General features: G+C 36.5%; 1 protein-coding gene across 3 annotated transcripts in view; it reads right to left on the minus strand.

Moving 5' to 3' along the window:
* Window positions 1-3,401: 3,401 nt before the first annotated feature.
* The window catches only part of LOC141389508 (patj homolog), a 460,965-nt gene continuing 439,315 nt past the window's right edge, over window positions 3,402-25,051 (minus strand). For all 3 annotated transcript variants that reach the window (XR_012409108.1, XM_073961097.1, XM_073961100.1), the window contains one exon: window positions 3,402-3,948. The gene's annotated coding sequence lies outside the window, so the exon portion shown is untranslated. The remainder of the gene's footprint in view (window positions 3,949-25,051) is intronic.

Consider the following 25,051-nt stretch of genomic DNA (forward strand, 5'->3'; position numbering starts at 1 on the left):
ACTTCATACTTTAGGTCACTGAAGTATTTCAGAAATGGTTGAGAATGGTGAGCTTACTACTGCAGGGAGTTTGCTACACGGGTTGGAACAAAAGACTGTTCTAAATCCGCCAACTTACACCCGGTGTAACAGTGTTGGAAATTGTTTTTGGAAACTACCACATTAAGTTGTGGCGGTTGATGCATATCACAGGGCATTCGTGCCAGCTGTTCCACAGGGCCTTCGGGTCAGCTGTTCCACAGGGCATTCGTGTCAGCTGTTCCACAGGGCATTCGTGCCAGCTATTCCACAGGGCATTCGTGCCAGCTGTTCCACAGGGCCTTCGGGTAAGCTGTTCCACAGGGCCTTCGGGCCAGCTGTTCCACTGGGCCTTCGGGTCAGCAGTTCCACAGGGCCTTCGGGTCAACTGTTCCGTAGTTAGAAACCAGTAGCGCATGGTAGAAATTAGACTAACTAGACTAATACCCGAAGCCGTCGTGTCCCAGGGCATCAGCAACCGAACTCATCGTCTTCCCGATCATCTACGGCCGAACACCGGATACATCGTCATCCCGATCATCTGTAGCCGAACACCGAATTCATCGTCTTCCCGATCATCTAAAGCCGAACACCGAATTCATCGTCTTCCCGATCATCTGTAGCCGAACACCGAATTCATCGTCTTCCCGATCATATGTAGCCGAACACCGAATTCATCGTCTTCCCGGTCATCTACAGCCGAACACCGAATACATCGTCATCCCGATCATCTGTGGCCGAACACCGAATTCGTCGTCTTCCCGATCATCTACAGCCTAACACCGAGTACATCGTCATCGCGATCATCTACATCCGAACACCATACACAAACAACACCGTTTCCCTCGTAGAAGAAGCCGGTAACTCAACACGAGCTCCTCAGCTGCCAAATCCCAGCGAGTCTGCATAATCCAACGCCAAATATTAATCTAAATATATACCCATTGAATTCATTCTTATCGCATTTGAACACAAGTAGATTGTAAATTAGTATTTATTCAATAAATCCCCGATTTAGCCCCCAGGAAAGGGAGAATACTAGTCTTCTCATTTCGTAAGGTTTAGTGGGTCCTTATGGAGACCCTGGACGCGACCGAGCTCACCCCAGCCGACGACAAAACCACGTTACAATGAATCACGAAGTATACCAAATATACTCTGACATCGACATAATAAAACGAGCTAAGAGGGTTGCATAGGATTAGTCATGTGATGAAGATGCCATCCCAAGAATGGCTTATGTATACGAGGGAAACTAAAAAGTTTCTGGCCTAGGCAACACGCAGAGCTGCCAGACATTTTTAGCATAACCGTTCTGAGTAATGTTTGACATTAGACCACGCGTTGAGTTGTTTAAAGCGACTTCGAAAAATCACTTTGCAAACAAAAATTGAATTTACTTGTGAACATTTTCGTCCGATAATTTATCACAATTTTCGACGTGTATAATCACAGCGAGAGTGCATCGATCAAATTAAGTCTTTGTATGTCGATGAAGGACCATTATGTAGTACAATGATGGTAGGATCGGAAAGGGAAGAAGAAAAAAACTGCCGTTGTTCCGCAACGGATAATGCAATATCGCCATGTTATATAACGTGAGATAGAGGCATCCTTGGACATTTCTTCCACCAACTAACATTTGATATTGATTATGAACATTTGGCGGCAAAAATGGGGTTTTTCTTGTTGCTGTAAAAGCGTTCAAAAACCATGTTTTGGAGGAGTCTCAATCAAGCCACTGTAAGCAACACAGCACATGATCGTATATCAAACTGTCTGAGTACGTTTAGCCTTATAAGTGTCAAACTTTCCAAAAAATGTCTAATGGCGTCTGACAGTACTGCGTGTTGCCAAGTCCTGAAAATTGTTTAGTTTCTCTCTTAATAACCGATCCTATCGGTAAAGGAAGAAGAAAAAAGCACAAAATCTGTAAATTTTTAAATTTATTCTTAGTTTGGCTTATAAAATAATTGTTCTGCCTAATCGTATATAAATCCACCTAAATACGTTAGTAATAGTAGTAAGAGGGGAACAAGAAAAGTTTCCAGGCTAGGCAACACACAGTCTTGCAAGATGCCATTTTACATTTCCAATGGACAATTTTAAATTTTTTAGCATAAACGTGTTCAATTCTGCTTGACCTACGACCACGCGTTGAGTTGTTTACAGTGAATAGAACAAATCAATTTACCAAAAATGGAATTAACTCATGAACATTTTCGTGCGATATTTTTTCACAACCTTCGACGTGGATTATCACGGCAAGAGAGCATCGATCAAATTAAATATTTGTACGTCGATGAAGGACCAAAAAAACTGGTTTAATGAATTCACTCGTGGCCGACGAAGGTTCACTTTTGGGTGGTCCAAAAACAAAAAATGCAATATTGCCATGTTTTATACCACGAGATTGAGGCATCCTTTGGAATTTATTCCAGCAACTAACATTTGATGTTGTGTGAACACCTGGCGCCAAAATGGGTTTTTCTCGTTGGATCCTGTGTCGATCGGTGCAAGAAATTTCGAAAAAATACGATCGCGGTGCTTCAAAAGAAGTTTCTAAAATGGATCCAGTTGACGAATCATGAAATTATTCGTATGAGTCCGAAAAATAGTATTTTGTGGAGGTGTCCCAGTCGGAGGACAAACAATTGGTTTGAGCGCATGGAAAAAGTGTATAAATCATGATGGAGATTACTTAATACCCTTGACAGACGGCAGCGTTAATTTGCATTAAGATCTGCATTTAATTTTACACTGACAGACGAAAGTTTCTGCATTAACGAAACAGCTGATTGCTGTTATGTTGTTGTCTGCACTGTAATTTTTTGTTTTCCTTGTGTCTCAGAGCATTAATATGCTTTCTCCTTCATATGAATATGGGCTCTCTTTTACGGTATTGCCAAATATCCTATACCTAAATGCACTTTAAATTCAGTTTGATTTTCTGCATTAAGAATGTGGATATTGCACGAATTAATTTTACATAAGGCAGTTTATGCAAATTAACTCTGCCGTCCGTCTAGGGTATAAGAAAACAATAAGACTGCTTTTGATGATAAATATTCGCGTTTTCATTATTAGACCGAAAACTTTTCTAGCTCCCCTCGTAGACCGAGTCTCTTTTGTTTTGGTCTTCAAAAACTAATACCGCAGGAAACCGATTTTTGCAAGGTGAAGTATTTTCAGTTTTAAATCATTATTTTATATTCTATTTTAACTCGAAAGATAAATAAAAAATTTAAATAAATTAATAAAATTAAACATTAAAATGCCTTCAATTATGCCTGTCACTGCAATCACTTTATATCTACATTAATAATATATATTGTATTTGTTGATGCTATGTATAACTCTTTTTTCAACCGCTCTCTGTGTTATTGTATTGCTCATGAATGTGTTGCTCTTACAAGTAAATCGATATTGTTTTTTTTCCTATATTTATTTTATACATATTTATTCATTTCATATACACAGTACATTTTATGCACGCATTCATACATGTGGAGGCCTGTATGCATACATTTGTTATTATCGTCAGCTCGCCAGCTACATTCATATCCACATACACGTTACCGTCAACGTCATCATCATATATATTTATATATGTATGTATGTATATGTATATTTGACTATAGGTGTTTATTTATTTCTCTTGGTATATTTAACTAGATTTTTTGGTTTTCATCATCAGTATGTGTTTGTATATAGAAATGTATAAATTGTATATATGTATATGTGACTAATGTTGATGATGCCTGTATGAAAATCACTTTATTGCTGAATATGTGTTGTTTTGCATGAATGTATGCTGCTTGTCTTCTGAATTTACGTATCCATTTGATTTTGAAGAGTCGTCCTTTAGCATTGTTGACTTCATTTGTCGTCCGTCTTCTCTTTACATTTTTGACATGGTGGTGATGATATCTGCAAATAGATAACAGAGATTTTGTGAAATTAGTGTTTGTTTTTTTCGTTTGTTGTATTTATTTATTTTGTTTAATTTATTTTGCCTCTGCGGGAAGCAGAAAAGTAAATGTTTTCATGTTGATAATTAGTTAAATCTAATGAAAATTAAATAGAATTGTTATTATAATTTGCATGAGAGTAATTGAAATTTGGTTTGTAATACAAATACAAAAATGTTTTGTAGAATGAACATTTTCAGCAGTGACAGAGGGCGAAGTTTTCGGTGTGTGATACCAAGCAATGGATATGATAGATTTTAACAAGAAAAACTTTATGTCACTATTCCGTCACAAGTGAACATTTGTCTCCCCGTTTGGTCATCTATGAACGATCAGTTTACATTTAAACTGCAATTAGCTAACATGTGGCGTTGGCCAATAATAGCGAAGAAAGCATTATATGGGCCTCATATTAATAACTGAATCTTTAGAATAAGGTCTCACTAATAGATAAAACAAAGCAAAAAATCAAAATTGCCCAAAACGTCCGAAAATATCTAAAGGACCATGATTTTCGAGACCTTGTCTAGAATGTTAGGAGTTTTGCGGAGGAGGAACAAAAGATAGATATTTAAATTCTAAACACACTGTGGAAAAGGTTATTATTTCTCAATGAACTTATTGAGTCATATTTGATTTCACCTTTCATTATACGAGGGGAACTAGACAAATTTGCAGCCTAGGCAAAACTACCAAAAATTTTAAAGTTAATGTTAGCGAAAATTTATTATTTAGCAATGATTTAAACTTTATTTTAGGCTTATTTTACTGATGAAATAATTTTCATTACAATTTTTTAATTAAAATGGCGTAATATTTCTTGGCCAATTTCACCTTGTTTCAGGCATCCATTTTCCACTCCAGAGAATGGTCAATTTTTCAATTTCGGAAGTTCAGGTGTCCAATCGTTTTTATTGTCATAAAGAAACCAACTATCGTTATTCCCCTAAAGATATTTTGGTGTCCAATCGTAGATCTTATCACAAAGAATTTCTGAAGGCCGATAGTGGTTTTCTTGATAAAAAATATTCTGAGCAATAGTGAGTCTATCAATCATGAAATTCTAGCACCTAATCGTGGGTATGTAAATGATAAATTCTATTGCCCAATCGTGCATGTAAATAGACTATTTTCGCGTCCAATCGTCTGACTTCTCTTATAGAAATTCTGGTTTCCGATCGTGGATCTTCTCATAAATTGATCAGGAACTAGGAAAACTTTGGCAACCTGTCTTGAATTCTTTTAAAATGAAATTCTGGCGTCCAATTCAAGTTAAATGCATGTATACATTTTTTTAGCAAAAATCCATGAACAAAATGTTTCCCAATCTACATTTTTTATACTCTCAGCCTTTAGTCAAAATAAACCTCATCGAAATAATGGTTTTAGGGCCAAAGTGTGTTTGGAAGAAATCTGTTTCAGAAAACTTGAAGTCGACTTAGCTATGTTCGTCCGTCTTGGTGGAGGACACGATGATTCTCGAACAGATCGGTCCAAAATTTGGCCTTCGCTTTATTTTGTCCAAATTTTGATCAACTTCGAAGATGGACCATATCAATCCATTCTTTCGGTAACCTTCCACAGAGTATTTCAAAAATGTTCAGAGATGTGCAGTTTAAGACCTCTCTCGACAATAAATAAGTGGATAAGTGTAAGCTGAAGACGAAGGTAGTCATGGCTTCACTTCCTTTTTGCTAATAATTTAGTTATAAGTAAAAATATGATATAAATAAATTAATAAATAAAAATACCTCTCTGGAAACACTTTCCTTTTTTGCAACAAGTGTTCTCGGAGCCACTATTACTACAGTACAAGTTTTTCAGGGGCAAGTCCATACTTTCAGAGAAAATGGCCCGAAAGCTGTAAAGAACACCTACGGCCGTCATGTGTAGTGACTGGTGCGCACGACAACTTTCGAACCTTATACTGCGGTACATCCTTCAAAAACCATCAAAATAGTTGTTAAATGCAGTTTATGGTCTGTTCGAGGATCCTTAGAAATATTTACTGAAGGTATTCCTTGTGTTTAGAACGGTATTGTGTTTTTCGTGGGCAAGTCTATATTTCCTGAAAAAAACTGAAAAATATTCTGTGACGAACTGAATGAGAGCAAAATCTTTTAAAAGGAATGACATCCAAAATTAAATCTACTTTCTAAATGAACTATGTCGGCCCGATCCCTTTCTTCAGGTACCTTCTCCGCAACACTTGTGATCAATGATATAATCCACATTTTGTCGCCAAGTTCATACGTCCGAAAATGGCTACACAATTCTGAAAATCCCCTAACACATAGCTTTGGGTTAAAGGATGTTGGTTGTGTGGCCCCTATTCGATCTGTGCATAGATGAAAATTTCAGTTCACACAGACTCAGGGTATATTCCTGTCGGCAAAGCCGACTGATTCTTGTTGAGATTTTGACGAAGAAGAGAATCTCTTTCCGATCAGATTTTATTCTTTGATTTCGTTTGTCGTCACAAAGTCCTTTGTCAAAGCAGGAAAAAGGAACATTTCTACAAATGTACATCCATAATTCCCAAAATACAATTCAAAGAGTAACACTATGCAACACTGAAATGCAAACAACTTCAAGTATGAATTTTTTGAAAATACATATTTAGGCTACAAAAACCCTAGTAGGGTTTTGTCCTGTCAGATCCAGTTCGGAGTTTAAGGCCTCATCTAAATCTACACGTTTTTGCATTTATCAGGCCTTTATCTCAGAAACGAATAGGAATTTGGCCTTGCTGTCTTTAGCAATATTGTAGCCCTGTATTAGTAGAACTTATCTTCTGAAAATCCCAAATAAGAAAAACTCCATCTACGGCATCAAAATCTATAAAATATAGAAAATTTTACATAATTGCTGAAATTCTGGTCTGTATCGGCTAAGCTATTGGGAGTTGAACCAAGTAACCTTTTGCAAAAATCTTCCAAATAAAGTTCTCAACAACTCTTTAGAACATTCTGAAACTCTAAAATGCTTACTTCGTGTTGTTTCAGCAGTATTTTGCATCATTTCTTTTACAACACGTATTTCAAACACAGTTCACACCAACAGTTTATTCTCGCATTTCGGATTTCACTACTCACGGTGTGCCTTAGCCAAATTTAAATGGAAAGTGCTTACACCAGGAAAGTTTTTGCAGACTCTGAAACTACAATGCTCATAGATGAGAAATATCAAGAAACAAAAAAATCGCCGGAGGGATTTTCAAATAAATCGCGATTTAAGTTCACATTTTTAAGGGTTCGTTTGGTTTTCACGATTTTGCTTGGAAACCGTGAGTCCTATGTAAATGGGTCTAAAGAAAATGTTGTAGCTGTGAAAATTTCCCATAAGATTGACCTCTATGATATTTTTGTAGGTTTTACCGTTTTTGAGATATAGAAGTTCAAATTGAGGCAATGCACTGACTGTATCGCCTCCTTATAAAACAATATCATGCTCAGTGTGCCTTAACTAACTTTTGATGAAAACCGCTTACACATGGGAAGATTTGGCGAATTCTGAAACAGCAATGTTCATAGATAAGAGAAATAAAACAAACAGAAAAAATGGCCGGAGGGATTTTTAAATAAATCGCGATCAAAATTCACAATTTTAGGTTTTTTTAGGTTTTCACGTTTTTGCTTGGAAACCGCAAGTCGTATCGGAATGAGTCTAAAGAAAATGTTGTAGCTGCGAAAATTCTCTACAAGACTGACCTTTATGTTTTTTCGTAGATTTTACCAATTTTGAGATATAGAGGCTCAGTTCAAATTTTTAGGTTTTCATCTTAAGTCTTCAAGATTTGGCTTGGAAAACGCAAGTCGTATCGAAATGAGTCTAAAGAAAATGTTGAAGATGTAAAACTTCTCTACAAGATTGGATGATTTATTTTTTCCTAGGTTGTACCATTTTCAAGATATATAAGTTTAATTGGGGAAATTGCAGTAATAACATTGTTTTATAAGGAGGCGATACAGTCAGTGCATTTTCTCAATTTGAACTTCTATATCCAGAAAACGGTAAAACCTAGCAAAATATTATAAAGGACAATCTTGTGGAGAATTTTCAGAGCTACAACATTCTCTTTAGACCCATTTAAATAGGACTCGCGGTTTCCAAGCAAATTCGTAAAAACCAAAAGAACCCCTAAAAATGTGAACTTAAATCGCGATTTATTTGTAAATCCCTCCGGCGATTTTTTTGTTTCTTGATATTTCTCATCTATGAGCATTGTAGTTTCAGAATCTGAAAAAACTTCCCAAGTGTATGCACCCTTCATTTAAAATTAGTTAAGGGGCACCGTGTACTTTATTGACATTTTTATTAAATCGTCGTTGAAAAATGTACTGAAATCAACAGCATAGAGGCATTTTACAACAATGACATGTTCTGAAGAGTTGTGTACTACATTCCAGGGAATATTTTCCCAAAAGAAAATATTCAGAAAAAATTAACGGTTGTGGAGATACAAATTTGCTTCAGAAGTCAGAAGAAGTTTCGCATTGGTTTCAGAGATATAGCGCCGAATTTCTTTAAAAACTCAATATTTAACCATGTTTAGATGGGGCCATAAAATCCGAGCTGGATCTCGCACAACAAAACCCAACTAAGGTTTCTTGTCGTTTGGGTCTGTACTTTCAAAAAATCATCAGTTCGAATTGTTTGCACAAGATCACATTAAAAATGTTGCACAGTGTAATCGACAGAAAAAAATCCCTGAAGTTGAAATTCAATGTAATTTCAAAATATTGGAAATAATATGCAATAAATAAAATATAAATATTGACCTGAAGCTCATTAATCTTGGTTTTATTAACATTCGAAAGGTAGAACAACACATAAAAGTACGACAGAAAAATCCTTTTTTGTACAATAGACAATTACTAATTTGTAACAAGAGACCAATTTCTAATAATCTCAACGAACGAGACTGCGGTGGAACAGAAGTTTTATCATAAAAATGGTAGGTATAGTTCTTTTTTTGCAAATTTGAGACATAATAAAGAATAAGGACCACATGAATGTTTTTTTTTTCTAGATATTGTTTACAAGCCAGTAAACATCTTGTTCTGAACTCAACAACACTTAGAGTCAGCCTAAAATTACCCCACTCCTCTCAGTAAAGTTACGGGAGAGAAACTTCATGTCGTCTATGCTGGCTTCTGTTTCTTTAATCTCAATTTTACCTATGAGCGTAATTGTTCATAATGTCCTGCACAAAGAAGTACTCGATCATTGGTGATTTAGTCTACCCATGGAACTTTACTTTCACGACAACCCGATCCAGAACTTGATGCTGAACTTGGGTATGCGGTGACCTTTTTTCGAGCATTTGCTGCAGTCGAACTACAATGCATTTAATTTATCATAACATCTTTCAAAAATTTCTATAGGTTCATTCTTAAGGACCACGGTATTATATTCAAAGCTTTGTTTGGGCTTGTCTTCAATGTGCATATCTCCACATCCCTAGACAAAGCCTGCTTACTAAGAATCTTCAGCAGCTTCAATGTAGAGAGCCTTGTGGATTCCTAACTGCTGATTTGTGGAACAACAGGTTCGAGCTTATAACAAAGAGTATTGCAACGGCTTTTGGGTTATGTTTCCTTTTCCTCAATGATTCTGCATCCTCCCAAGTATTATCTGTACTGGTGTCCGAGAAGTCCGTGAAGCTTTAGGAACAATCAGGTATCGCTAACAGTCTCCCCCATTGTCTTCTTTCGTTTAGATGGGTGGATGGTATTGACACTACCAGGTTTAACGCTGAAAGACTTTTTCCATCAATGAATCAACGTTTTGTTAGTTTTGCAGAAATGGATTGATCAGATATTTGCGTCAAATTCAATGTTCTGCTCTACAGGCTCAAAGCATTAAATATGACCTTGAATAATGACTCCTCATAAATGTGGGTTCTGTAAAAAATCATCCCAAACAGGTAGCCAACCGGAAAACACAATTCAAAATTTCCCCCTCAAATTGAATGTAAATGGAGTAACTACCATGAAAGAACCAGAAGAGCTTATTCAGCACAAATTTAAGAGAGTTTATTAGCTTCCTACCACAAACACAAAAACTACACACTCTTTTGTTTCTCACTAATTTTCATCAATTTTGAGAATCATAAAAAATCGTCAATGTTTTTTCCGAAGAGATTCACTTGATTCCAAATAAGATAACTTGGCTTAGTTCTTACTAAAAAGTTTGATCAAGGTTTCATTTTATTCCTGGGTAATGTGTCTATTTGTGAAACTGAAAAGACATCACTCTTTGTTTCGGTTTTGGATTTATATGATTATACAAAAAAGTGTCAGTCAGCTTTGCCGGCAGAGATGTACGCTCAGCCTGTGTGAATTGATACATCTATGGACAGATCGAATACTGATATTCTTTTCCCCAAATATTATGTACCAGGGGACCCGGCGAACTTCGTCTCGCAGTTTGTTAGGTACAGAACTTTATGGCTTTGGTTCAAACCTGTAATACTATTATTGCTATCACCTTGTTCAATGGCAAATATTTCTTTGTTTTGAACTGTTTAGGACGATCTTTGAAGCAAATGCACATTAGACAATTGTACTTTCGACAATTGTCAGTTTGACGAAGAGAGAAGGTACTGAGAGGCAAAGTGTTTCTATTTTCCTCGACTCTCTCTTCTATTAACTGACAATAGCCGCGAAAAAAAAATAGGTAACTCTAAATCGGGACGAAGATATATTTTTTAAGCAAATAACACGTTTTGCGATGTAAATAAAAATATTTGGTAGCGCAGTTGAAGCAAAATAATATCATAACGCCCTACTCGTTTCATAATCGATGGTTTTCTGCAATTCTTGTTTCCACCACTGAACACGATATTTCACTAAAGCAATTGAATATGAATTTGAATATAGTACTTATTTAAATTTGCGTTTTAATCAACTAACCCATTTTAACCTATTTAACCATTTTGATCCGATCGTTATCAGGTAACCACCTTCGTCTGTTTTTATACCCTTCACCATAGTATGGAGGGTATATTTAATTTGTTTTTCTGTTTGTAACACATCGAACTAATCATTTGCACATATATTCTGTCTGTCCGTCTGTTGTAATCACTCTAGCGTTCGCAATAATTGAGCTAGAGCGCTATATTTTTGCACCCGAGCGTCTTTTTTTCCATAGGCAGGTCAAGTTCGAAGATGGGTTATATCGGAACACTTTTTGGTATAGCCCCCACATATCGCTACCTCCCGATTTTCGGTATTTTGGGGATTTTAACTACATTTTTTGACCGAACTACCTGTAATTTCACGTTTGGGGTTCCCAGTGGTCAAAAAACATCTCCACCAAAAACCGTCAACATAGGTCCATGTTTTGGTATAGCCTCATATAACGGTACCTCACGATTATCGGTATTTTGAGGATATTAGCTAAAATTTTTAACCGAACTACCTGTAATTTGACAGTTGAGGTTCCTAGTAATCACAAAACATCTCCACCAAAAACTGTCAACATAGGTCCATGTTTTGGTAGAGCCCCTATATAACGGTACCTCGCGATTTTCTGTATTTTGTGGATTTTAATTACATTTCTTGACCATTTATCTGTAATTTCAGGTTTGGGGTTCCCAGTGGTTCCCAAAGTATATCCACTAAAAACAGTCAAGGTCCATGTTTTGGTATAGCCCCCATATAGCGGTACCTCCCGATTTTTGGTATTTTGGATATTTTAGCGAACTACCTGTAATTTGACCGTTGAGGTTTCTAGTAATCACAAAATATCTCTACCAAAAACTGTCAACATAGGTCCATGTTTAGGTATAGCCCCCTATATAACTGTACCTCCCGATTTTCACTTTGATATAGCCCCATATAAGGTTCCTTACCGATTGAATACATTTTTTATGTTTTTTACGTTATTTAGGTATCAGAGGTCACAAAATATCTTTGCCTAAAATTGTGGACAGGAAAGAATATAATTATTCCGTTTTAGTTCAGAATATTTTATGGTGAAGGGTATAAAAAGTTCGGCCCGGCCGAACTTAACGCTTTTTTACTTATTTTTTCTGACTTCTCTATTTAATGTGATCTCCCAAATTCTACTTGCACTGCAAATACGGTATTAGATGCAATGGCTCTGGTAACATGGACAGAGCTCTTCTATTAGTTGCCGTTCTTTGTGTGTTTCGGATGTTTGAAGTCTTGTCACACTAACACGTGACTGTTGTCGGTTACTTGGTCACCCTATATTTAATTTCGACGTAAATAACATAGCCAACTTAATATCACAAACTAATTAACGATTAATAAGTATTTACCTACTTATGTCGCCGATAAAGAATATTTGTCAGATAATTCGACCAAAAAAACTCCAGTACCTCCGATTTCTTGTTTTTTTCCAATTTTGAATATCATCCTTTTTTCGAATGACATACATACAGTGTACCAACAGTACCAATGTACATATGTATGTTTGTATGTATGTATTTGGCCGTTTGTAATTGCCATCCAGATCTGCGGGAACTAAATTGATTGAATTCATACTCCTTTTACAGCGGGGGCATCTTTTTTTTGTATCATGACAGAATCTAAACAGTATCAAAATATATCTGGTACAGCTTAAATATTAGACCGCATACATCGGAAGTTTATCTTTCGAAGATGTTTTTACCTACGGTTTAAAAGTATTTATATATGTATGCCACAACTTCACTTCCAATGAAATTACCTCGGAGCTCTTGATGTGTCAATTAACCCACCAATTTTGTGGATTTGTACCTTTTTCCTCAAAACTGAGGAAACCACTTTTGGCATTATCATCTTAGTCTTTTCAATCGGTATCTGACCGAAATCCCCACTAATCTTTACAAACTCTAAACTAAGCCCTTTTAACCATTTTTCGCTTCCAAAATGGACTATGTCGATCCATTCCTTTACGTACCTCCTTTGCAACACTTTTTAACTTTAATCCTAATCTACATTTCCGTTGGTAAGTTGAAATGTCCAAAAAAGGCCACAAAATACTGAAAAGACGCTAAATACATCCGTAGATGAAAGTTTCAATTCACATCGACTGAGTGCAAAGCCGACTGATACCTTTTTGCTTGTTGCTTTTTTTTTTATTTGTCAGTGGCTAAAGTTATATCCGGAAGGTTTATTTAATTATTCAGACTCAAACTCTACAATATTTGACCGAATCTATACGAGTACTTTTTAAATTTTCTTATAAAATTGTACAGTTATTCTTTGAAATATTTCCGATTTAGCCGTACATCAATTATAATGAATTGTAACAATGAAATGTGCATGTCAATTCGATTTGCTTCTACATAACTCATCGATATGATAATGTGAATTCCAATGGACGTATGATTTATATTTATTGGCATGATGTTGACATATCGTATACGCCACCAATCCCACTAGCAACGCAACCATCATTATCACAAGTCGTTATATCCTTGAACTATGCATATGTTCAAACGAACATAAATATTAGTAACGTTACTTGCCAATGCAACAACAACTGACAATTTTATTTTCAACATACAAACATATATTATTTCACTTTTTTCCACCGTCTATCTATGAAGAAAAGAAGTAACGTTTGATAAAATATTGATTATTTAAATTTTTTGCTATATCCTGAGCATTCAAACACACATACGGCCATCAAATGTAAAATATCTAGACAAAGTATCCATAACGAGAGTGTTGGTCATTGTACCACATCAAATATTCTGAATAGTAAGCAAGCATCAGTTTCATTCTTCTATACGCAGATGTATTTATGTCGGTATATGTATATTTGCATGTTTGCTTATGCATGAGAATTTCGTTGTTGCTGCTTTTGTTGTTGATATTCCCTTTTACCCAGCTGACTGTTTTATTTCTTTGGCTGTAGGCAAAATGAACTCTTGTATTGACATATTTATTGTTATTTCAACCTCTTTTTATGTGATTTTATTTATTTTTTATTTTAACTGCTACGTGTACAAAGAAAAGAGAAAGGGCTCAAGAAAAGCGAATAGGGCAAATGTATCCATTTTACTAAAAATTATATTACTGAAGTACATACATATGCATGTAGCATCCAATGAAAACGTGCCTTTGATATATAGAAAACACTCTACGAAAAACTGAAACTGAAACATATATGTAGGTTTAGTGTTATATGTATGTAGGTATTAGTGTTTCCGTGTGTTGCAGAATATATTCGACATAACACTGTCTTAAATAAACGTTCTTGGATTTTTATTTCGCCACTTTTTTTGACCCTAAATGTTCGGATGGATTCTTTATGTTCTAATAAATTAGTGCATTTCAACAGAGTTTTAATGTTTAAGTCTGTTCAAATCCATATCAATTTAATGCGTTAAATATGTACTAAGGTTCAACAAAAAGTGTAGAAAACCTTAATAGCATTATCATAGCTTGTTTGTTTTTACCAACTGAAAACATGTAATGTACATTAATATTGGACGACTGTTGGTCTGAGAACCGCAACACATTTTAGAGTATCCTGTATTGACATTTTCCAAATTCGAAATATTTTCCATGGAATTTAGGGATGGGGCCATGTATATACCCTCCCCCATAACAATTAAATTTGTCATTACGTTTGTAACACATCGAAATATTTGTCGGATACCATATAAAGTATATATATTCTCGACCAGCACAAAATTCGAAGTCAATATAACAAAGTCCGTCTGTTGAAATCAAGATACAGCTCGCAATTTTAAAGATAGAGTTTTACACCAAATATAACATTGTATTACTTTTAGGATATTTGGTATTGACAATGGGTTATATCGGTCCACGTTTTGATGAAGACTTTAGCTTCATTATCACACCTAAATGGTTGAAATTTGTTATTTAGTCTTCTTTGGGGTTATAAAACTTTCCAGAAGAGAAATATCAGTATAGGTCCACGTTTTGATATAGGCCCCATAGAAGCGTACCTCCTGACGATCGGTATTTTGAAGGTTTTAGCCTTAATCTTCGTAGGGGGTATAAAAATTTACACTTGAAATTTGTCGGTATAGCTCCACGTCTTCATATAGCCCACACAGAACGGTAGCTCCCGATTTTCGGTATTTTAAAGGTTGTAGCCTCAATACCAACCCGAAATCGCTGAAATTTGGTATACAGTTTTTATTGGGGGTACAAAATATTCCACCTGAAATTTGTCGGTATGGGTCGACGTCGTCATGTAGCCCCCATAGAACGGTACTTCATGATTTTCGGTATTTTTAAGGTTGTGGCCTCAGCATCTCACCAAAATGCCTGAAATTGGGTACTTAGTCGTCGTTGGGTGTATACAGTTTTGCACCTGAAATTTGTAGGTAAAAGTCCACGCCTTCGTGCAGCCCCGTTACTGCCAGGTTGTGGCTCCAATAACCACCGAAATGGGTGCCACCGTGGTGCAATGGTATGCACACCCGGCAATATCAAAATTTCAACGGTGGTAAAATACCCCTCAGTGATGTTGGCGACATTTCCTGGGTATTTCAGCCTTGCAAAACGTCTCTACAGGTGGTGTCTTAGAAAACGCCGTTCGGACTCGGCAATAAACAGTAGGTCCCATAGCATTGAGCTAATATGAATCGGGGTGCACTCATTGATATGAGAGAAGTCTCCCTTGCCCTATCTGGGATGTTTGTGGAACAATTATATATGAATATGAATCGGGGTGCACTCATTGATATGAGAGAAGTCTCCCTTCTCCTATCTGGGATGTTTGTGGAACAATCTATATATATATAAAAATGGTGTAAAAAATGTATAGTAATTCATAAAATGAGAACGGCTAGGCCGATTTCTGTAAAATTTTTTGTCAGTTATTCGCATTTTCGAGGAGAAGGTCTTTGCGGAAGAAAATTTTGGAAAATCTCTCTGGAAAAGTCGGAAAATTGGAAAAATCGAAAATTGAGTTTTTGTATGAAATTGTATTCCTTAATAGCGAGACGAAGTTCGCCGGGTCCGCTAGTTTGATTATAAAACTTTCCAACTTAAATTTGTCGGTATACGCCCACTTCTTAATACAACCACCCATAGAACGATATCCCCACATATAAGCCACATTGTTCAACCGAACCTACTGCAATTTTGTATTTAGCCTTCGTTGGAGTTACAAAACTTTTCTCCAGAAATTTCTCTGTACAGGTCAGCGTTTTAGACAGCCTCCATAGAACGTTACCAATTTTTTTTGGTATATCCCCCATATATGGGTCGCCCCTTTAAGATTTTTTTATGATTTTAGTCACATTTTTTTTACCGAATTGGTTGTCAATTGGAATTAGGTGTTCCCGGAAGATAGAAAACTAACCCGACTAAAAGCTATCCATATATATCCAGTCTACCCCGTGATGCCTAATTTCATGTATTTCGAGGGGTTTTCGTTAAAATTTGGAAAGGATTTTGCTGTAATTTAATATTTTGTGTTGCTAGAGAATAAAAAAGTTAAATTTGTAAATATTGGTCCAATTTTTTGGAAAGAACAACGATGAGATCTCTGAATGGGAGTATTATTGTCGAACATAACGCCGTTCTTACATGTTTTAGTTCATACACTACATTACATACTTACACCCTACACTGATACGATTATGCAGGCTAAAACTGACCCACACAACACCAGCAGTTAAAATAAAAACCCAGAAAAAATCAGACTATCATTGCTACCTCCAAACCGCTACAAAATCGGATAAAATTTTTGTTTTTCGCCCCCTAAATATTTCACAATCACCGCTTTATCTCGTCGAGATATGGATCAAAGACTTAAATACTCGTACATAAAGATTGGAAAACTCAATTGTTAACATTTGTCAGTAGATGGAGTTAAGCTCTGTTGTTACGATATCACAACAACATTCTGTTAAGTAGTTAACCATTTCAGGCGTTTTTCACCGCCAAGTTCATATTCACTGAACTGGAAACTGTTATGGAATGCAATCCGGAGTCCAACTTTTTGCTTTCCTACAATTTGTATAAGCCTAATTGCGCTTTAATATTTGTCATTAACATACCCCTGTTGTTCGTAAAATGTTTATATACTTTGTGTCATAAACATTTGTGCATTATGCATCTTTTCCAGTCTTTACAGTTCTATGTCTTTGTATGGATCTTGGTATGCCACATGGGGGGTCTACGTCGAATATTTCGCGATGTTACATTAATTTTCGGAAAAACAAACTTATAATACCCTTTCTAAATATATAGAAATATAGGAAATCAATAATCTTCCAAACAGCAAGTGATAGCACCCAGGAAGCTCCACCATATTTCCAGCCAGTATTTCTTGGCTTTCCCACCGCCTTTATACGCCGGCTTCTAGGCTAAAATATCTTCATTTGGTTCCCAGCAAAATTTGAAGGAAGGGGTTTCCTGCGATAACGTGATTTTATGCCATCTTTTGCATTGGTTCAAACGAAGTCGTGAAAGATCCGATCTTCTTATTAGCATTTTAACCAATGCAAAGGATGTCGTGAAAGATCCGATCTTTTCATCAGCATTTGAACCCATGTAAAAGAAGTCGTGAAAGATCCGATATTTTCATCAACATTTGAACCCATTCCATCGATTCAATAGAGATGAATTTTGTGTTTTTATTTATACAAATTTTTCTAAATATATAAGATTAATTATTTCCAATAGGCTTGATGTTGTCGGAGACTCGAAATCACAACCAACGTTGTTAAAACTCTCGTCGTAATGATAATGTCATTGCAAAGGGTTGGTGAAAATGACAAGCAAAGACATTGGTGGACATGGCATGCCAAAGCATTGGTGAAAATGACATGTCAAAGCATTGGTGTAAATGACATGCTTTGGATCCAAAAATGAATAGCATCTTTTGGGGTCCACGCTCATATAAAATTCATCGATGAAGATGCTAAAAAGATGACATGCCAGATCACTTTCACCCATAATTGAATGGCGTATTTTGCTGGGTGGCTTCTTCACTCTAGCAGTAATAGCGTTATTCTTCGGAGGCGAAAGAAGATATTGCCTTATAGATTTCATATTGGCAAACACTTTTAGATCATTATATTAAATCAGAAAAATTTGCAATCAGGGCATACAATTAAAATAAAGTTATATTGAATGTTAAAACATTTGAAGCGCATACAATTCGAGTAATAGTGGAAATGGCAAGATGCGCATCCGATTTTCTAGCACAGCAAATCCATCCCTTTTATTTGATATACATTTTGTGAAATTCCGCGAAGTAGCATCATTTGCATATTAGTGCGCAAAAAACAGGAAAATGCCAATAAATTCCATGAAGTACATTTACATTTTATACGATTCCGATTTCAATGAGCACCATTAAAAAATACATCATTCTTTATCGTTTCAGTGCGATCCATCAAGAAGCGTGGATATAGAATCGTACTCGATTTTTAGAAAAAATCTATAATTCGCTTTTAATACGCGATATTTTTAAAATATTTTTTTTGCAAATTTTGGAACATATGTTTGCAACTTTTGTAACACATCTAAATTTTAACACAGTTAACGCACCTAGCAAGCGACCAGGCAAAGAAACAAGTAAAAAGTATCAGTCGGCTTGGCCGACAGAGCTATACCTTCAGCTTCGGACCTAAAGAAAATAAGTAACACACAATACTTCTGACGTCTATATAATACGATGTAAAACGTTTGGATCCAATCGACTTCTCCGAGGGTTATCTTACGTACTACCCAGTTTAGGTGATTCCGACAGGCTTTGTTGGAGCTTTTGGGCCATTATATCAAGAAGTAAGTACTTGCCCCTCAAAAATCGTGTACTGCCGTAATGGAGGCAGCGAAAACAAGTTGTTACAAAAAGAAGCAAAACTATTTGAGAACAGTCTTTATGCTGCACTCTTCACAAATTTTATGTGCGAAGCACTCGAATGAGTTTACCTATATAGCCCATATTCGAACCTAATCTATGTCCCGCAAACATACGAAAAGTCGGTTCCTCCCTTCAAGAATTATCGAGCGCCCAATTATTCCGAACATTGATAAAAATTCAAAAACTAGAAAAAAATCGTTGGAGGGTTTTTAAATAAATCGCGGTCAAAGTTCACATTTTTAGGTTTATTTTAGGTCTTCAGGATTTTGCTTGGAAACGGTAAGTCCTATCGAAATGGAACTAACGAAAATGTTATAGAGGAGTTTCATTGCTACAACATTTTCTTGAGTCCTATGTCGATATGACTTGCCGCTTCCAAGCAAAAATTTAATTGTCATAAATGACAATTTTGTAGAGAATTTTCACTGCTACAATATTTTCTTTGGTTCCATTCTGATAAAGCTTAAAGTTTCGCACCAAAATCGTGAAAACATAAAAAAACCCTGAAAATATGAAATTTGACCGTGATTTATTTAAGAAGCTCTCCGACATTTTTTTTTATTTTTCTCATCTATGAACGTTGTATTTTCAGAATCCACAAAAGCTTCCCAAAACGCCGAGAATTTTATTGCTAGACAACTTAAAACTGTGTGTAAAAAAATTATATTTTTGAGACTTTTTAGCCTTTTAACAAATAAAATTTTTCTCTAAAACGCATAGTTTTATTACATCGGGCCTTCCTTTAAAAGTGCCGGAAACTTTTAAGGGCAATATAGGTGTTTTCTTGCATGCCAATCCTATGGTTTTTGATTGAGAAAATGTTCTTACTACTTACTTACTTATGTGGCCCATTACAAAACATGTATTCCATAAGCCGAACTAAGAAAAGATCTCCAACTCTCTCTGTTTAGTCCCTCGCTTTCTGGAATACCGCTCCTTGTCATCTCTTCATCCACTTGTTTGCGCCATCTATTCTTTGGCCTGTCTGGTATCAGTTACTTCCTTACCGATCGACTTATGATGTCAATGTCATTGGCATAAGCAAGTAACATATGGCTGTTTGCATATATTGTGCCACTTCTCTTCACCTTCGCATCTCGTACTACCTTTTCCAGCAGAATGTTGAAAAGATCACACGATAGGCCATCACCTTGTCTGAAACCTCTTTTGGTACCAAACTCTTCGGAGAGGTTCATTCCTTTTTTAACTGACGATCGAGTATCAGTTAATGTCATTCTACAAAGCCGGATGAGCTTTGCAGAGATACCAAATTCAGACATGGCTTGGAATACCTTTGAACGTAGGGGGCTGTCGAAGGCTGCTTTGTTATCAACAAAAAGGTGGTAAGTGTCGATCTGCATCTCTTGGTTCTTCTCCAGGATTTGCCGCAGGGTAAATATCTGGTCAATGGTGGATTTGCCAGGTCTAAAGCCGCATTGGTATGGCCCAATTATTTCATTGACCATAGGCTTTAGTCGTTCGCACATTATTCCTGACACTATCTTGTAGGCAATAGGGAGAAGACTTATGCCCCTATAGTTAGAACATACAGTCTTATCTCCTTTCTTGTGGACAGGGCACAGGATGCTCAGGTTCCAATCGTCGGGTACTCGTTCTTCTTGCCAGATGGTGCTAACTAGCTGATGAATACACCTTATCAGCGTGTCGCCTCCGGTTTTGAACAGCTCAGCTGGTAAGCCATCGGCTCCTGCTGCCTTTTTATTCTTCAGCCGACTTGTTGCTGTCTTTACCTAATTTTGGCTGGGCGGTATATATTCAATACCATCTTCTGGGATTGGATCTGTGGTATCTTCCCCGTCTTCGCTAATATCGGATACCAATAGTTTGGAGAAATGTTATTTCCATATCCTGAGCACACTGTCTGTATCAGTTACCAAATTACCTTGCTGCAGTATTACTGCACTCTGGCTCCTGTACATCTCGATTTTTTCACACTCCCGTCTTTCCATTCCTCTCTTTTTCTCCTCTCTCCTTTTCTACCGATACCTCTCTCGTGCGCTACGCGTTGCTACTGATTGTAGAGTAGCCCTATATGCCGCATTTTTCTCTTCGGTAGCAGCACGACACTCCGCATTTGAAATTGTTTGCACAAAATTACATTGAAAATGTTGCACAGTGTAATTTTAATGTCATGGGCAGGGCAACGGTCATAAGTTTCTTCTAAGCGCTTTGCTTTTAAATTATGCTCTAAGTTTTAATCTCTTTTAATATGTATTTGTTTTATTTGGTCTTCGAAATTTTGAATTTTAAATATTTTTGAAAACAAATTACATTTCCCCATATTATTTGTTCTTTATCTAAATCAAATCGACTTTTTGCCTAAAAACTTGTCCAAATTACCTATAGTGCCTTGTGACAAAAACAGATGTTACATTTACAAAAGTTAATAATATTTTTTCTCCTCGTGCGTTTAACTTTTTTTAATTGCCGCCAATAAGTCCTTTAGTATATGAATTCTGCCTGTTCTCATTAAAACATCATTATCTTGGTGCATTCTTGACTTTTATAATGAGTCAAGCGTTGCAGCTGCAAATATATTTAATATTCTCCCATGCATAATACACATGTCTTTATATTTAACAAACATAATCTCTGAGAGCTATATACGCTTATTTTCTTTAAACGTTGAGGTCGAACAATGTTATTATCCATACGAAAGACTTTAAGCTAATAAGGATATACAGCAGAAGATATAAGATACCGAAACTATGAGTACACAAACACTCGCATTCACACACAATTATTGTAGTTGTTTATATGAATGTGAGTAACATGGATATCTCTGCATATCGTATGTCATAACGACAGTGTGTGTGTGTGCATATAGACAGGAATATTTGCAGATATGTGTGTCAATGTGTTTATACATTTTACTCTTCATGTTGGCAAGGACTCTGAATGCATGTAGCCCCCATACATTTTATAGGTCATATCTTTGCTTAAGGATAAAAATAAACACTCAAAATCCCTTTACTGCCAGCTGCTAGTAAAATAACAGCAAACGTAAATGGAACATACATACAGACCGAGATGAAGGAGTGCTATGTCAAAGCAATTATGATAGTGAGTGTGGGTGAATTTTCTTTTTTACATCAAAGGCGTTTAGAGACTACAATTGCTTGCTTGCACACCAAAATGTAATTGTTCCTCCATTTGCACTATTCACCACAGAAACAAAGTTGACGATAAAGTTGTTAACGATGAAATGTAAGAAATTTAATTCCACAATGGTAGATGTAATGTTTTTGGTTTGTATTTAATATTAAACAAATAAGAATCAAATGCGTATCACAGAGGTAGCTGAGGGTGGCAAATTGGAACAAGATCCTCGATCTTGATGCAAGACCGACACCATCAACTTGGTATTGTCGCAGTTTACTGCCAGGCTCACTTTGGCAGATTCTCCTTCAACCTTCTGGAAGGTAAAGCAGATCGGTACATGATGTCAATATCGTCAGGATAAGTAAATAACATGTGACCATTTCTTTTGACGTTGCACCTCTAAACTTTGAAGAGATCACACGAATGGCTTTCTCCTTGTCTGAAACTTTTTTGGTACTGAACTATTCGGAGATGTTCTTTCCTATTTTTACTTTGGACCGGGTATCAGTTAAAGGCCTTTTTCAATACCGAATGAGCTTTGCTTGGATACCAAAGGATACTAAGGCATGGGTTTGAATACCTTTAAACGCTAGCGGCTGTTGAAGGCAGGATATGACGCGGGGTAAATATCTGGTTAATAGTGGACTTGTGAGGTCTAAAACCGCATTGGTATTTTACAATTAATTCGCTGGCCACAGGTTTCTGTCGGTCGCACAATATCCCAGATCAGACTTATACCCACATAGTTACAGAACACAGTCTTATCGGCTTTCTTGTGGACGGGACGAAGGATGCTTATGTTCAAATTTTCGTGTAAGCGTTCTCTCTACGATATGGTGCTAACTAGCTGAGCACACTATCTTTACCAGTTACCAAATTACCCTGCTGGTCTCTGCAGGAGGACGTAACTGTGCCTGTACGAAAGCTATCAGTTTTATGTTTTAATCTTTGGTAGAATTTTCGGACTTCATTCGGGCTCCTGTACATCTCGATTTTTTCATATTAACGCTATTCCATTTCTCTCCTTTTCTTGCGGAAAAGGCATTTCTCATCTCTCCTTTTGCTACAGATTTTAGAGAAGCCCTATATACCGCATTTTGCTCTTCGGTAGCAGGACGACACTCCTGATCATACCATGGGTTCCTTGCTGGAGATCTCTGGTATCCAAGTATGGAGTTTGCGGCTGTTTACATGGAGTACTCGTAGGCAATACTTTGCCACTGCGCTGATATGCCATCGGGACGAGGGGTGTTTTGATTAAGCAATCAGACCAGTTGTGTGGAATATGCTGTGGCTATCTTTTGTGATTGCAGCTTACCGATGTCCAACTCCCGTACTACATTGTTTGAAACGTTTAATCAGGTCCGTAACTACGGTGCAACAAGGTTGTGGTCGGAGTCAATGTTTGCTCCTCGGAACAATCGTACATCACAACGGAATCAATTTGATATCTAGATTCTTGGCCAGGTGCCCTTATGAAAATCAATATACTTACATCTGGGCTGCGAAGTCAATCAACTTCATTCCTTTGTCAGGTGTTTCACTGTGGAAAGTGAATTTCCCGATACTAGACCAAAGATATTCTCCCTTCCAATTTTGGCATTAATTTAATTTTTCCAGTAATTTAACATTTAAGGTTCCCTGTAGTCACAAAACTTCTTTACCAAAAATTTTCAGCCTAGTATAGCTTCCATATAAGGGTACCTCCCGATTTTCGGTATTTTGAGGGTTTTAATTACATTTTTTGACTGAACTACCCGAAAATTTGACATTTAAGTTTCCCTGCAGTCACGAAAAGGTTGTGGCCACAGAGCTTCTCCACGGTAAATTGTCAGCTTCGGTCCATGTTTTGGTATAACCGCATAAAACGATACCTCAGGACTCAGGTGTTTTAAGCAATATAGCTACATTTGTTGACCAAACTGTTTGTAATATGACATTCGAGGTTTCCAGTGGTCGCAAAACTTCTCCACCAAAAAAGTTTTTTAGATAAATTTCCTAAACTAATTTAGGCATTTAGGATATCCTTAGTTAAAAATCTTCTCCACCTAATAGGAAGACTTAATACCAAATTTCAGCCATTTCGGAGGGATATTGAGGCAACAACCTTCTAAATACCAGAAATCGGGAGGTACCGTTCTGTGGGGTCTATATGAAGACGTGACCCTATACCGAGAAATGTAAAAATATGTCGAAATATGCACGATATGCAAAAACTCGTTTTATTTTTGACAAAACGAGTTTCTGTCCAATCAGATTTCCTCTACGACGATCCTAACCATATATGCATTTGCATAGGATTCCGCTGTCTAATCATGAGAGAGAAATTCCCAGTTTGTGCATTGTTGCAAATTACGTGGAGCCCAAGCGTATTAATTGTCCAATTGGATTTTTTTATACATATATATGTGCGATATATACAACAAATGGGTAGTAACTAAAAATTTTAACTTCTTATTAAGAAAATGATTAACCCTACCCACTGTAAAAATCTGGCATTTCTTTGTCTGCTCTTTCGTCAAAAAATACAATACCGGCATTTCACTTTTAATGTCTTCAAAGTTACTACTTACGTATCAAAAGTTTTGTCTCTACGAAAAAATAGCAATTTTGAGTTACTACCTTTTTGTTGAATAGGTGTGATATATAGCATCCTGGGTCACTTCGCTTTTGAAATATTACTTTTAGTGAAGGTGAAGGCACCCACTGACCTCCTGGCGTATCATTTTGGGATTAAGACACCTACTTGTAGGGAAGTTTTTCATGGCTGAAATACTCAGGAAATATCGCCAACAATACTAAAGGGGTAATTTGCCTCCGTTGATCGATTCCCCGGCCAGGTAACTTCAAATTTTTTTCAAAATACCCCTCAGTAATGTTGGCAACATTTTCTGAGTATTTCAGTCGTGCTGAACTTCTCTACAAATGTTGTCTTAGGGCACGCCGTTCGTTCTCGGCTATAAACTGTAGGTCCCCATATTAGGTAATATAAATCGGGGTGCACTCATGGATATAAGAGAAATGTCCTTTGTCCCTTATGGGATATTTGTGGAATAATTATTATATTATTTTGGCTTCACGTGGTAAGATAGCAGAATCCACAAATTTATTTCTTACAATAA

Source organism: Musca autumnalis, unplaced genomic scaffold (assembly GCF_047663935.1).
Source record: "Musca autumnalis isolate F117 unplaced genomic scaffold, ASM4766393v1 scaffold_1, whole genome shotgun sequence".
NCBI classification, from domain to species: domain Eukaryota; kingdom Metazoa; phylum Arthropoda; class Insecta; order Diptera; family Muscidae; genus Musca; species Musca autumnalis.